Source organism: Callithrix jacchus, chromosome 8 (assembly GCF_049354715.1).
Source record: "Callithrix jacchus isolate 240 chromosome 8, calJac240_pri, whole genome shotgun sequence".
Classification (NCBI taxonomy): Eukaryota; Metazoa; Chordata; class Mammalia; order Primates; family Cebidae; genus Callithrix; species Callithrix jacchus.
In genome coordinates, this window is record NC_133509.1 from 127,859,286 (window position 1) to 127,875,436 (window position 16,151).

At 52.8% G+C, this 16,151-nt stretch overlaps 1 protein-coding gene across 6 annotated transcripts in view; it reads right to left on the minus strand.

The window, feature by feature from the left end:
• Positions 1–16,151, minus strand: part of ITPK1 (inositol-tetrakisphosphate 1-kinase) — a 180,696-nt gene that overhangs the window by 95,292 nt on the left and 69,253 nt on the right. Inside the window, exons 1-2 of one of the 6 annotated variants that reach the window (XM_078335643.1) lie at positions 4,062–4,134; positions 2,285–2,369 (exon numbers count right to left, since the gene is read on the minus strand). The exons of 3 other annotated variants lie outside the window; for them this stretch is intronic. The gene's annotated coding sequence lies outside the window, so the exon portion shown is untranslated. Of the gene's footprint in view, positions 1–2,284; positions 2,370–4,061; positions 4,135–16,151 lie in introns of those variants that run through there. 2 more of the 6 variants (XM_078335642.1, XM_035261323.3) reach the window with 2 other exon arrangements.

The window sequence follows — 16,151 nt, forward strand, 5'->3', positions numbered from 1 at the left end:
TACTGACCCACATCTGACCTGCCCCACCCTTGATGGGAGGAAGTCCCCCGGGGACTATGGACACACCATGCTGGGCAGGGCAGCTTGATGCCCTTGAATACCTTCTGATTAGCCTCATCCAGGAGGGTGCACACCCACCCAGCTCTGGCTGTGATCCTGGTGAGTTGCTGGGACTCATGATGGGGCCATTGCACTCTGCAGACTGCAGGGTACGCCACAGCTCTGAGCAGCTGCTCAGAGAAACATGGGACAAAGGCTCACACAAATCAGATCGTGCACCCTGCAAAGCCAGCACTTTTCTCTAGGGGGTGAGCCCTTTAGCAAAGGAGCTGGTGGGCTTCATCTCCCTGGGCAGCAGCTGTGAGCTGCTGAGAAGGCGTCGACATAGAGACACCTAGAGAGACTCAGGGTGAGAGCAGATCTGTGCCAGTGCCCTCCAAGGGCTTGAGAAAGGTGTAGGCACCAGTTTTCCCAGGGTCTACACTTGAAATCAGCACATTCAAATTGGTTGGGTCTCAGATTTTGCTGAGGCCTGTGACTAAGTGTCATTTATTATTCCTGTAATCCTACAGGTCAGAGTAGGACCAAAGGTCATCTCAGCCAGTCCTAGGGACAGGGTGTAGGGAGGTTTCCTGGCGGGGGGTGATATTAAGATAAACCAACAGTGGCACCTCGGTGACTCTGAAGCAGCAGCCATGTGACCTGTGAGCCTTGTGGAAAGACAGGAGAATAAGAAAAGCTGCATCGATGTGCAGGGCTGCCCTGCCTTGCTGCAATAATTTACTAACCAGAGAAGGAAGGAGGCCTCCTCAAAGGCCCACAGCAGCCGACAACCCCCTACATTCCCCAGCACCTCCTGTGGGCCCAGCCCTGCTGGGCACAGGCATCAGAACCAGGGTCTAGACAGGGAACACTGATGAGCAATCAGTCAACAGTAACCACTCGGGAGAGAGGGTCCCAGGGCAGGCCTGGTAGAGGAATAGTGGGAGCCTTGGGGAGAGGGGGATCCTGCTGAGAAAACCAAAGAGCACTTCATGGAGGAAGCTAGGTCACACAGGAGGTGAGAGGTACGTGTCTAAGGAAAGGCAGAGAGGAGAAAGAGGCACTGGAGAGAGACAGACACATACCCACTGGTCCCCAGAGCCTCAGGAACCAGGGAGGGTTCATCCTGGAAGAGAACGGCATGTGTAAATGTGATGCATGTGCAGGTGGGTATGTGGTGGGCACAGGAGGGCTCTCAGGCAGCATGGGGTGTTGCTAGGTGGAGAGGGCTACAGTTAGGGCAGGAATCATGAGGGCAGGAGGCAGAAAGAGAAGCAGGACAGCACAGCAGCTATGGGACTGGGGACTGAGGATGGAGCAGGGGGCACACACAGGACCTCTTCTGGTGATGGGTAGCATTGAGGCACTGGCTGGCAGCCTTTCTCCAAACTCAGGAATGGCGAAGAAAGAGTGAACTCTGATGCCTGGGACCCGCAGCACCCTATCCAAAGTGTGAGCTCCAAAAGCTATCTAATACTTCCCAGTGGGTCGTGGTAAGCCCTGTCCAACACCTTCCTCCCAGGTAGCCTCCTCCACATCCTGCCAACAGCACATAGAATTGGGAGGTGGCGTCAGCCACACAGCACCTGCAGCAGCTGGGGGTTCCCATGGAAACCGCCTTCCCTCTCTCTGTCGGAGCGTTCTGGAAAACCTACCCCAACCAGAGGCAAAGTGGCTGGGCTCACAGGATGCAAAGAGGCTCCCGAGTCTCTTGATTCTGACCCAGAAAACTCTTCTGGGGACCCTATAGGCCCACTCAGAGGGTGACTCTGGCCCCTCTGCCCAGTCCATGCCTTCACTCCTATATTCCTGTGCTTTTCCGAGGCCTCTCTAAGAATGGAATGGGGAGGTAGGCTCCACCACAGCTGGCCCCCCTGGGCTAGGAGATCTGTCTACTGTGCTCCCCACTGGAGGGCAGGCTGGCCTGAGCCACCTGTGTGCTCCACCAGCTCCTTTGCTAAAGGGCTCACCCCCTAGAGAAAAGTGCTGGCTTTGCAGGGTGCACGAAGCAGAAACTGAGATGGAAGCGGAAGCCATGCCCACTGAGGGTGGGTAGATAAGCCAGGTTGGCAGCAGAGAAGGCTGGCATGGCCCCAGCACACATGGGCAGTGGGCAATGCCAGTGCCCAGGGGGCTATGCCCCATGTGGGCCTGCACTGTAAAACCCATGTTTCAATGGTTCCCTCCAACCTGGCCTCTGCGCACCTACACCTACAAAGCAAGTCCTACAAGGAATACACACCTCCTTCTTTAGGGCTCTTCCTCTTCTCCGCTAGGCTCTGGAGGCTTCAGGACAACAGCCTGCTGTCCTCTGCCCACCACAGGCTCTGAAACACACAAATGAGCTCACCTGAGCTCAAAGCTCACTCGGCTGCTGATCTGTGGGACCTTGGTCACATTACATTGGAGACATTCATTCAACAAATAGAACCCAAGCCCCCCGCTGTGGACTTACTGCTGCAGCAGGGTGGCAGGAATGGCCTCAAGGGCAGACAGGGTTGGCCATCGGGCCAGTGAGGCAAAATAAAATACAGGCTCTTTCAGAATGACCCAAAAGAGTGCAGTGAGCACACAAAGGCAGGCACAGGTATTCACATGGGGCAGTCAGAAGCTGACTCAGAGGAGGTGGCAGGTAAGCTGAACCTTGAAGGACAGTGGGACACCTCCCTCATCTCCCATGGGTGTGTATATCTGTACACGTACACCAGAGATCACCAGTGCAGACTGATGTGCTATGGAAATTCTGCACTGAGAAGCCAAGGGGAATGGGAGGTCAACAGATGGCCAAAGATGCAGCGTTGCCGAGGAAACAGGACTGTCAGGAGGGAGGGGGCTCAGGCCGCAGAAACCCGCCTGGCTGCTCTGACACTGGTGAGTGGGAGGCAGTGGTCTACCAGGAGTTGCACAAGACCCAGGATGGAAACAACCACAGCTGCCCAGGGCCTGGTGCCTGGCAGCACTGTGAACAGCCGCCTCACCCTCCTGGAGACCCGGAGATGGCAGAGGCAGGTTTCAACCTGCCTGGGTCACCTGGACCAGAGCCTTCTGCTTCAGTTACTGGCCCTGTCACTTCCCACCAGAAACTAGCTGGGCCTAGGGCCTCACCAGGAACCCAGAGAGGCCCAGGGCCTGGGCTGCAGGTGGCAGGCCCAGGTGGTACATGTGGTGCCAAGTGGTTGCCTCTTCCCAGCTGGACTCCAGCACTCGATGACTAATTTGAAATTTTCTCATTCCTGAGGGGCATTCTCAGAGTTTAGAAACAAGTGGGGAGTACTCATCAAGCCCAAGGCCACCCCTTCCAAGAAAGGGCTACAAAAGACCTGCCCCTCCCCAGAAGCCCAAGGTCAGTAACTGCAAGAGCTGAGGGTAACAGAGGCCACAACTGGAGGAACACTGTCCCTGTCCTGCTGTAGTCACCAGCCCTGCCCCAGGAGGACTGCACGCTGCAGTGGACTGCAATGTCTAAAGTGCATGCGGTCAAGGCCACAAGGTCACGCTCTGTGACAGCATGAGAAGAACTGCCAACATCTCACTGAGGTTTAAGATAAACCAAAGACAGTGAGAGAGTAAACGTGACAGGCTTCTCAGTATTCCCAGTGCTTTCCCACGTCAGACGCAGCCAGCGATGACAAACACGCGACCTCCTCCGAGAGGCTGGTTGGAGCACGTGTCCCATCTGACCCCCACGGCTCTCGATGTCTGCTGGTGGCAGCCTCCCCACATCCCCCGATGCCCAGCCAGTCTCCCCAGTGTTCTGAGGCCCACGCCCCTCATGACTCATCAGGCTTAGCACCCCAGGGGCCAGGTGACAGCTCTCCCCCAGAAACACTGCCCCTATTCTCCAGGCTCTGGGATCATTACCAACAGCCCACACCGCCTTCTCTCCCACTCATCTCAATACCACAGGGGAGGGCGAGGGAGAATGCAGCCCCCAGAACTCGGAAATGCTAAGAAAAATCCCCCCAAAGCAGAGCAGGGAAGGGATGAGAGATGCTGGCAGCTGCCAGAAAGGGACCTACCTGCTGTCAGAGGATGGAAGACCCAAACCTCAGTACCTGTGACTGTCAGGGAGCTGGGAAATCCACTGAACACACAGAGCCTCCTGGCTGGGCGACAATGCCCTGGCTGTTCCTCTGTCCCCACCCACTAACAATGCTCCTTTTTTCTTGGGCACTGACCCTCGCTTGTCAGGGCTCTGTCCTCAGAAGAGCCCGCAGCGACAGGCAGCTGGACCAGGGAAGCCCTGGAAGGCTGTTCCCCTGCTTCCTGGGTGGCTCCTGCTCTGAGCCAGGCCAGTCCCATTCCCTGGGGCCTACACAGGAAGCCCCTGACTGCAGCAAACCTCCCTGCCAACCCCCTGACCCTGGGACAATGGCATCTCCACACCCCTTGCATGGTCAACAGGGCAGTGTTGACAGGAAAAGAGAAGACCAGCATTTCTCAGCCCAGGATGTCAGATCCTGCCTGCATTTCACCATGGGTGTGTGTGGGGGTGTGTGCCTGCCTTTCCTTCAGATGGTCAAGGCCAAACTCACTGAAAATTCAAAATTTAGTAAGAGTTATTAAAAGTATTTCAAGGAATGTGATGGTTGGGTTTCACTGCTGGAATAACAGCAGCCACTGGCTGAAGGCCCAGGGGAGCTTCAGGAAGTAGCCTCAGGCCCCAGCAGCCTAGACACACCTTTCATGCTCATCTGAGCAGCCACCTGCCAGTCTGGCTCCACTTCACAACGGGAGTCCAAGGCCAGGCTCAGGACTCAAGAACTCCCACTGGCAAGCCCGGAGCTGAGATTCAAGCTCAGCTTCCAGATGAGGTGTGATCTGGATGCTAAAGACAAGGAAGACACAGGAGTGCCACCTGGGGCCCTACGAACCCTAAATGTGACCCAGCTGCCTCCTACAGTGGAGACAGTGAGACTTAGGCAGAACGGAAAGATACCGGCCGTGTCTACAAAGTGATGCAGCTTTTCAAAAAACTGTCTTTTTTCTCTGATCAAATTAATGTATATCCATTGTAAAGTTGTTTATATTCTCAGTTACTCAGGAACTGAAAAATTTTAATTTAATCTCAGAGACAGCCCATAACATTTGTATTACATAACATACCCCTCCAAGCTTTTAATATATATCATTGCTCAAACTGAAACTGTACTTCGCAGACATCTGGAACCTACTTTTTAATTAACAAGCTATAGTGAACATATTCCTGTGACATTACATAGCCTTTGGTTTTTTTTGAGATGGAGTCTTGCTCTGTTGCCCAGGCTGGTGTGCAATGGTGCAGTCTTGACTCACTGCAATCTCTGCCTCCCAAGTAGCTGGGATTACAGGCATGCACACCACACCCAGCTAATTTCTGTATTTTTCGTACAGACATGGCTTCACCATGTTGGCCAGGCTGGTCTCAAACTCCTGACCTCAGGTGATCCACCTGCCTCAGTCTCTCAAAGTACTGGGATTATAGGCATGAGCCACCGTGCCCAGCCAAAGTTGCATATTCTTCTAAAGCATTATCATTAAAAGGTAAATCAAGCATAATTTATTTAATCAATTCCCTACCTTTTAATATTTGTTTTTTTCTAATTGTACAGTTATAAATAACAAAAAAATTATTAAATTATACACCTATACTGTCTTTTAGAAGGGAAAGAAGAGTGGGATACATGTTTATTTTATTTATTTTTTTATTTTTGAGACAGAGTCTCGCTCTATTGCCCAGGCTGGAGTGCAATGGTGCAAGATCAGCTCACTGCAACCTCCACTTCCTGGGTTCAAGTGATTCTCCTACAAAAGGAATGGTGGTGTCAGTGAGATCTGCCCTCCCCAGGAGCCCAAGGCCAGTAACTGCGAGAGCTTCAGGGAGCAGAGGCCACAACTGGAGAAACCTCCCGAGTAGCTGGGATTACAGACATGTGCCACCACACCCGGCTACTTTTTGTATTTTTTGTAGGACGGGGTTTCTACATGTTGGCCAGGCTGGTCTCGAACTCCTGACCTCAAGGACCTCAAGTGATCTACCTGCCTTGGCCTCCTCAGCTACTCAACCTTCTTCCAATCTATGTCAACAAAACGCCTCCTCTTTTTTCGCCAGGCACGGTGGCTCACACCTGTAATCTCAGCACTTTGGGAGGCTAAGGCGGGAGGATCACTTGAGCCTAGAAATTCAAGACCAGCCTGGGCAACACAGTAAGATCCCTTGTCTACAAAAAAAATTAACAAAAACCTCCTCTTCCACCCTGTGCCTGCTGGAGACTTTGTATCTCTACAAAACAAAGGTGCTTGGTGTCAGACCGCAGATTCTGGAAACTTGACTCTGTTGCTTGCAGACTAGCTGGTCACTTAAACCACACTGTGCTTCCATGACCACTGAATGGGGGACCAGACACACCTACACCTCACAGGGTCACTGCGATAAGAGGTTGAGGCCCTCTCAGCCCCACACCCCCCAGCAGGCCAGCAAGCTGTCGGCTGGTATTCAGCCTCAACAACACTTGAGGAGCTAAACTGGGAGTTCTCCCTGCCAAGTCTTCCTTGCTGTCAGTTTCAGTACACGAAGTGCAGGGTGGGTGGGAGGGGACAAATGGCACCTTGGCTTCTCCAAGGCCACTGAATGTTCTTACTGGCCCTCTGCCCTCCCCACAGGGCCTCCTCCAGAGGGTGTCTCACTGTGCAGAGCACCCGGAAACTCTCTGGATGAGGTCAGAGCGCATGCTGGTGCTCCTGCCAGCCCCTGCTGGGAGGCACCCCACCTCCAACTCAGGCTGACGGGAAGAACGCCCAGTGCCACTTCTATTAACTCAGGCAATGTTTTGTTCTTTTTGGTTAAACTGCCTTAATCTTTAAAACCACATATCCACATGTCTGACAGGCTTTTTATACTCACAATTTCTCTGGGAGGAGAAACAAGACAGACTTCACAGTCACATACAGGCCAGATAACTGAGGACTCAGAGGGTCTATGTCAGGGTGGACAATGGGGAGCCTGGCCTTCAGCTACACAAAGCAGAGCTTTGCTTCCTCCTACAAAAGCAGGGCCTGGGACCAATTTCCTTCACTGTGGCCTGGGATACAAGGACAGAGTTGGGGGAAAAGAGAGGGTAGGGAAGAAGGGAGGGGAGGGGAGAAGAGAAGGGAGGGGAGGGGAGGTGGTGTTGGTCCACTTTGCCAATCCCCACTTGCATGGCCCCCCACCACCAACAGAATGAGGTCCAGGCCCCTGGCCAGAGCACACAAGGTCCCCTGCCACACTGCTTAGCCCAGTGCCCCTGCCAGGCACCCCACAGATACCATACACATGAAATAATTGGAGTTCCCCCAAATGCTAAGTTGGCTTGTGCCTCAGGGGTTCCTGCACACAGTCCCTCCTCTTCCTCAGGACCTGGTAAGCTCCCAGCCTTCCCTGAAGGGGACGTTCAATGCCCCACCACCCCCATAGGAGGCCCCCCGGTACTCCCTGAGCAGGAAGTAGCTTTGTGCCCACTCTGGGTCACTGGCATTCTCTTTCTCCGGGGACTCACTCCCTCTGGGTGGGGCCGTATGAGGTTGTAGGATCAGCCAAGCTTGGGAGGCAGGAGAACTAGAAGCAATGTCCTGGCCCCATCACCTGGATGGAAGGCCCAGGGAACTACTTAACCTCACTAAGGCTCCATCTTCTCCCCTGTAAAAAAGGAAGGATCCTACTTACATCTAGAGGGGTCAGGCACATTCAACAAGACAGGCTGTCTATGCACTGAGCTCAGAGCAGAAGCCTCCCAACATAACTCTACCACTCCCCATCAAAACAGAGTTTGTGGGAGAGATGGTTGGTCTTTACAACTGTCAAGAACCTAATCCCCTGGCAGGAGGGGGCCTATTTTGATCAGAGATTAGCCAGGCACTGTCCTCAAACGTTTACTCCACACAAAGGCCCTATCCCACAGGCACTAGTGTCATTTACATTTCAAAGAGGCTAAAGATGAGGGCCAGGCTGCCACTGCCAAGACAGGATTTGAACCTCCTCCTCCCAGACCCTTAGTCCTATAAAGTACCTTTCAAATGCCCCCTCCTCCAGGAAGTCATCTTTGACTCGTCCCTGCAGGCAGAAGTGGCAACCCTGCTCTCTCTGCACAGCATTGCCTGGGCAGCCTTCCCTCCTCTCAGTATGAGTTACTCTGAGGCCCAGGGACCAGTAGGTTCTGGGATGTGAGCACCAGAACCCTCCTGGGGCTGATCTGAGCAGCAAGGTACCTCACTAAAAGGTCACTGTGCAGGTCAGAAAACAGGAAGCTGGGAGAGCCATGCTCAGAAACTAGGCCCCTGCCAGGGAGGCTGTTTGCCCAGAGCAGCACAGTGAAAGTGGGTCCGGTGGCAGGCAGGCAGGCAGGCAGGCAAGGACCCCTGCCCAGCCCACACCCGGGCACACAGAGCTCAGCTTCCCATCTGGCACCTGCCTCTGCCACTGAGCCACAGTGATGAAGGCTCTCTGTGCTGCTTCCTGAATCCCAGCACCAGGGGGCGGGTCTGGCTGGCAGGCCCCAGTCCTGTGCCCACACCCAGCACTACAGGTGATGAGAGTTCCTGGCCTTTCCTCTCTGGCCTCCAAGATACACATGGAAGTGAATACTCAGATGTAAACTGGGAGGGGGTCAGATGCTAGGAACTCCCAAAACACAGCCAATCTATCCTGCAGCCCCCTGTTGACCATATACTCCTGGTAGCATGGACCTATCCCACCCAGCCTGTGTCCCCCTCAGTGTCTAATCCTAAGGGCCACCTATAAAATGACAAAAGCGGTGACCACCTACCACACAGCCGCCATGTGCAGGTGCCATGCTGGGTCCTCACAGACTTCCTATCACCCGGTCCTCACCACATCCACTACAGGAGGTATAAATCGAGTCATTTTATAAGTTAAGGAAATTAACCTTCCAGAAAACAAATGACTCAAATGTCCTGAATCTCACAGTAACAAATCCAAGATTCCAACACAGGTATAGCAAATGGGAAACACGTTTTCTCTGCTCCGTCACGCTGCTCTTCTAATCAATGTTCACTCAGTAAATGATAGCCATATATGAACAGAAAGTGGCTAAGAACAGAGACAGTCCCTCTTGCCCCAGCAAAGCAGCTTCGACCCTAATCCCTGGATGGGTCTTGATGCTGGGGGTTTTGGAACATGCCTGGCGCATGTTCAGGTCACCGAAACCCTGCCAAAAGGATTTTTTTGAGGCTACAATCTCTCTAGTTTTGAGAGTGCTGATCAGACACACCTAAAAGGGACAGGGCTGGGAACTGGGACAAGGTAGAGCTGGACCTAACACGGCTTTGAAGCCAAGATCCAAAACTCAGGCCAGGGCTCCATCTGCACGTCCTGCTGGGCCTGATGGGGCACTGGGGTTTGTGCGGTGGCTGCAGCACTCAGAGGGAGGAACTGGTGGGCAAAGAAAGGGAGAAGGGCCTCAGACAAGGAGAAGGAGATTCACGTTTCAATCTTGGCCAGGCGCGGTGGCTCACACCTGTAAATCCCAGCACTTTGGGAGGCCGAGGCAGGCAGATCATTTGAGGTCAGAAGTTCGAGACCAATCTGATCAACATGATGAAACTCCGTCTCTACTAAAAATACAAAAATTAGCCAGTTGTGGTGGTGTGCATCTATAATCCCAGCTGCTCAGGAGGCTGAGGCAGGAGAATTGCTTGAACCCAGAAGGTGGAGGTTTCAGTGAGGCGAGACTGCACCACTGTATTCCAGCCTGGGTGACAGAGTAAGACTGTCTCAAATTTTTTAAAAAGGTGCAATATTAACCCTACAAATTGACTTGAAGTCCAAACTCCTTCTCAACCAGCTACTGCCAGCTCCCTAGGGAGGCCCACCCTTTGGGGAAAACCCTTAGAAACTTCTTGTCATTGGTAAAAAATATTGACCCAGGATTGGCCACAGGTGGTTTCACAGCACACACAGAACCCAAAGCTGGGGCTCAGAGAAGCAAAATGACTTGCCCAAGATCACAGGCAGGAAACACTAGTGGGAAAGCCGAAGACAGCAGAGTAGAGACTGCAAAAGCCCACTGCTCTCTGGGGTCACTGCAGAAAGCACTGAACACACGCACAGCTCAACCCACCAGGCACTCTTTCCTTCCAACAGGAAATTCCAAATGTCCCTGTCAAGCAGAAGAAATGCCATCCTCGGTCGAGGGCAGCAGGGCAGCCCCCCCGCCTGGCCCCACCTACATGCAGAACAGAGTGCACCAGGCAGGAATGTGCACTCAGGCCATAGCCAGCCTCAGCCCGGCTGGGAGGAGGCTCGTTCTTATCTGTGGCTTGATTAAAACAAGCTTGGATTACACCACAGTCTGGGCCCCACGGCTGGTGGGGCCTGTTCCAGGCGCATGTCATGCCCAGGCTGCCACTCTCCTTGCCCTCATCAGTGGCAGGGCTGGCATCCTGCGGGGGGCCCTTCCCACACCACAGGCCCACCCTTCCTCTCCTGCCGCCCACCTGAAGGCCCAATATGCATCTTCGACAATTCTGGCTTCAACTCTGTTCCTGAGACCTTTACTGTCCCAAGTCCACTACCTTGTGTTCTGAGTAAATGAAAACTCCTCTCCCCTTCCCCAGAGTCCTCAAATCTGACCGTTGTGGAACCTGGCTTCTGGATGGCTAGGCTCTAGTCTCCTTCTTTTCTATCTCATCACCCTGGGAAGCCAGATCCAGAGAGTACTGAGGAATTCAGGTGGCAGGGGGATGTGAGGAGGGGACCTAGGAGCAAATGGAGGGTCACTAACTGAAGCGCCTACAGAGCAAATGTAAACCATGAGGCCAGTGGTGTGGGACAACAGAGAATGGTGGGGCCTAAGGGCAACCAGCTTAAACACTGCCCACAATGTCAAAGGGAAGAACGTAAACTTCCTGTGTGGGCCAAACAGGTTGCATGCTGGCCCAGGTATATCTGAGTCACCCATGCGTAATCTGGTCCAACACCCTCTGCAGAGATGGGGAAGCTGAAATCCAGACACAAGGAAGGGACCATGAATAAGGCTGTGCTGGCGATTACTGAGAAAGTCCAGCATAAAAATTAAACCAAAGCCTAGGCCCAACACTGTTGCCCACGTGCTCGGCTGTGAACCTGGTGAGGATGCTGCTCTCAGCCTGGCAGCAGATGGAAACTGGAACTCGAGCACCATGGATGAGCCACAGGGCCCCCCAGGTAAAGGGCTGAGAGCCAGTCATGCAAGCCCCTGGGACTGACCCAGATGCAGTCACTGACCAATGTGGCACAACCATCACCCAGCTCTGTGGGGCAGCAGATCTCAGAGGAGGTGGGGCAGTGGCCCAGGGGACAGCAACATGACAGACAGGGAAGAAGGGTGTGGCTTCTGTCTATGGGCTGGCCAGAAGGGTCACTGCAAGCACCAAGGCTAACAAAGGAGAAAGAGGAAGAAGCAAGAAAAACCCCTGACACCGTGACAGACTGGCATGGGCTGAACGTCAGGTTGTGGTTCTTTAGGTTAGATCTCAGCAGGGTAAGAGTCTTAAATGCCCTTTCCCCACCGAACTGATAGGGCTTAGCACCAGGGATCCTGGCCCAGGGCTCTAGGACCTGTCAGTTCAGGAAGAAAGGGGCACTTAAGGGCTCCATCCTATAAGATCTACCTTAAAGAGCCAGATCCCTGACTTTGCAGACCAATGCCATGCCGCCTTTGAGTCTGAAATGGAAGTCTGCACCTTAGTTCCAAGTCACCAGGCACAGGGCCTCAAAATCAAACCAAACGTCCAAGCCTCACCTCTCACACAAATAAGCGGAGGCTAGTTACCCCTCTCGGCAAGCCCTCAGGCCCCTGTCCTTGCCAATCGGCAGCTCTGCTCTTGCAGCGCCTGAGGACTGGTCCATGCAGCCTGCCAGGAAACCACAGAGGCCAGGTCAGAGTGGCCTTTTAATTCAACTCCCGGGGTGACCCAAAGAGCACTGCTGCAGAACGGGAGACTGGAAGGAGGCTGTGCTGCTCCTGCCCCATAACAGAGGCTCTGCAACAAATCACCAAGATGGGCGAAGGTTAGTGCAGAGCAGGTGGAGAGTCTTCTTGAAACACTTGACAGCACTTAAAAATCAATTCGTGGCTGGGCATGAAGGCGTGCCTGCAGTCCCGGCTACTCAGGAGGCTAAGGTGGGAGGAGGATCACTCTAGCCGAGGAGTTCAAGGCCACAGTGTGCTATGACTGCATCTCTGAAATAGCCACTATACACCAGCCTGGGCAACACGGCCAGACCCTATCTTAAAAAATCCAATAAGAGACCTTGGCTTACATGCAATCAGAGAACCAGTAATTAAAATTAAGCTATACTCTCTAATTCAGACTTTTTTTTTTTTTTTTTACTGTTTCAAAACTAATTTCAGTATCCAGTTTCTAGCCTGGACATAACCCATCCACTCTGGGCCACAACTGCCAGAATACCTTTCCTCAGCTACCTAAAAGCCTTCAGTGGCTCCCCCAATTCCCCTAAACAAGGACTCATGCTGCCTCTGGCTTCCTTTCCACACTCACGGCTCACTGCCTCCCAAAGTGGGTCACTGCCCTGGTGGGACAGGTCCACCCCTGGTCCGTGAGCCGGGGCTGAAGCCCTCACCAGGCACACACAGGGTCCTCTTTGACCCCATCCCCGCCCCACGCTCTTTTCTTCTGGAAACCTCGCAGCGTGGTCTGGGGCAGTCAAGCCACACCCTCCATCCTAACTCCCAGAGTGTCTTGACCTCATCACCCAGCTGACCACAAGCTCCGAACAGGACCTTCCTGTGGCCAGAGCTCAGGTCCCAGGCATGCACAAACCCGCTCACAGGAACTTGGCTGAGAAAAATGTCAAGCATTAGCGCTACTCCCATTTTCTATTCTGAAGAGGAGGAAACTGAGGCTCAGAAAAACAACACTAACCCAGGGCCCCACGGTGGGCACAGCAAGGTCTGCACAGGGTCAGCCTGGCTCAAGCTTCCTCTCCCACATGGCCTGATATGCTCCAGATAAAGGCAGCTATGAACCATGCCCCTGTCATAAAGGAGATAAGACATACACACGGGATGTGGTGGTTAGGCAGGATGCGATTTAATGCTCAGACTTTCCTAAGTGCTCTGGGCTTCGGGACCTTCAGAAAAAGGCTGGGTAGGCAGGGATGGCCCAGCAGCCTGGAGGGGAAAAAAAAAAAGCAAACGGAAAGATCTCCAAATGAGTGGCCAACTGGAAAGCACGGGACAGAATCAGGGGATCAGTGTTTTTCCATTTCTTGTGGACTGCACACTTCCATAGCCGCCTCCCACAGCAGCTGAAAAACTAGTGAATGAAGCAACAAACAGCTGGGCGTGGTGGCTCACGCCTGTAATACCAGTGCTTTGGGAGGCCGAGGCAGGTGGATCACAGGGTCAGGAGATTGAGACCATCCTGGCCATGGTGAAACCCCGTCTCTATTAAAATTCAAAAAATTCGAGTGTGCACCTGTAGTCCCGGCTATTCAGGAGGCTGAGGCAGGGAAATTGCTTGAACCTGGGAGACAGAGGCTGCAGTGAGCTGAGATCATGCCACTGCACTCTAGCCTGGTGACAGAGCAAAACTCCATCTCAAAAAACAAAACAAAACAAAACAAAAGCAACAAACAGTGGTTCATTATCATCAAAGTTCAGTCACTAGCTAACCCGCCCAGGCTGTGTTCCTACATCAGAAGCTCTGCTGGGTGGAACCCCACAAGGCCGCACATGCAGCCCAGCGACAAGGCTATCTGAGGCCCATGCTCCAGCCCAGAGCAGGCATCCGGTAGAGAAATCACAAGGGCCTCGCTGCTTTGGGTCTCCTTTCCCTCTCCATCCACCTCCAGCTGAACTAAGTGCCCACTCCCCCAGATCTTTCCTCTCCCCAAGTCGGAAAAGAGGGGACTGAACTGGGAGAGAAGAGTCAGACCAATGGACTACTCTGGACTGGAAAGCTGGGGCCTCAGGCCAAGCCGGGCTGCTGATGAACCATTACCACCACCACTGCTTTTGCCAAGTTTCCATCTGTGGCCTGCCCTCAACTTAGTTCCCTTGGAGAAACTTCCTCCCCAACATTCAAGCCAAGTCATTCCAGGGGGTTGACCCACACACTCACTTCGGGGAGGGCAGGTGATACAGGCCTGGCCAACTAGAGTCTCATGTCATCCAGACCAAAGTGGCTGGCTCAGGAACGGGTGTTAGGGGTTGAACTTTGTCCTCCACCAAGATAAGCTGAAGTCCTAACCTCTAGGACCTACGAATGTGACCGTACTTGAAAACAGGGTCTTTGCAGATATAATCAAGTTAACATGAAGTCATTCAGGTTGGCCCTAATCCAATATGACAAGTGTCCTTATAGGAAAAGGAAAAAGCCACGTGAAGACGCAGACACCCAGGCAGGGATGGCCAAGTGAGGATGGAGGCAGAGACTGCGGCGATCCTGCCATAGCCAAGGCACCCTGGGACTATCAGGAGCTGGCAGAGGCAAGGAAGCTTCCTCCCCTCAGGGCTTCAAAGGGAGCAAAGCCCTGCTGGCACCCTGAGTCCAACTCCCAGCCTCTAGAACTGAGGATGGATTTCTGTTCTCTTAAGCCATGCAGTTCACAGTGACTTGTTATGACAGTCCTAGGAGGCAAGCACAATACATATGTGACCCAAGCCAGCCCCAGCCAGCCCCAGCCAGCCCCAGCCAGCCCGACGTCTGCTTCCTGCAGGGCTGTGAAGCCCAGGGGATGGAGCTGCGGGCAACCAGTTTCACATGACTTGGCACAAGCCCACCCAAAATAACTCTCACAAAGGAGCCTGAGAAGTGAAGAAATATTTCTGAAGACAATACATTTGAGTCCTTCATGGGCTGAAATCTGCCGGGCCTATCTCTGGACCTTCTGAGATATTCATGCCAATAAATTCTATTTCTGGACATTTCCTGAAGATTTTTCATTCATGTTGACAATCTGCTACTTAGAAGACATTTTAAGTTTTCTCCTAACAGGGTGTGATTTGTTTTCTGGCATAACACGCCCACATGAATAGGACGCCTGACGGTCATCCTCTTGGGCACCCACACTTCTTACATCAGTGCTTTCTTACACTCAAAGCACTGGCATCCTTCTCTTTGGCACACACCTTCAGCCTTCAAAGTTTTGTTTCAATCATGGCCAGTCCTTATGCCAAGGATGCATTTAGTTTTTGTATAACAAAAAACAATTCTGACAAGCTCAGAATCATGAGCAAAGATGTGTCTGATTTTAAGAGCTGACTAAAAATGGCTTTAGTCGTAAGGACAGAACATTAGGAGGGAGTGGGGTCTCTGGGGTGTTTCAACAGCTTGACGTCAGCAAGAATCCAGGCTCCTTTCAAGCTTCTATTCTGCCATGCTCGCCATGGTAAACCTTTGTCCGCATGCCTGTCATCTCATAGTCACAAGGCAGCTGCCAAAGCTCCTGATACTCCCACAAAGCCTCTGGAAGGCGGGAAGAAGGGGCCAGGGAAACAGCTAACTTTTTGTAAGAGAAGAAACACTCTCTCCTAGCTGGGCGCAGTGACTCATGCCTGTAATCCCAGCACTTTTGGAGGCCAAGGTGGGCAGATCACTTAAGCTCAGGAGTTTGAAACCAGCCTGGCCAACATGGTGAAACTCTGCCTCTGCTAAAAATACAAAAATTAGCTGGGTATGGTGGCACACACCTACAATCCCAGCTACTCAGGAGGCTGAGGCATGAGAATTGCTTGAACCCAGGAGGTGGAGGTTACAGTGAGCCAAGATCATACCACTGCACTCCAGCCTGGGAGACAAAGCAAGACTGTCTCAAAAAAAAGAAAAAGAAACTCTCTCTCCTGCCACGTCTCACTGGTTAGAAGTGCACACAACATGGGCACCCCCACTGCAAGGGAGGCTAGGAATGAGGCATCTCATAACAGGCTCAGGCCAATCATCACTGCCATCCGGAGGAAAAGGGACCGTGTAGACACTGGGGAGTGAAGATCTGCTGGGAGGGCAACTTTGTAGATATTAATGATATTAAAGAATAACAGATTCCATTTGCCCCTTAAAAGCCCTACAAAACCCCTTCTGTGGTTTCTAGGTTGACCCCGTGGGAAAGTCACCAATACACAAGAATC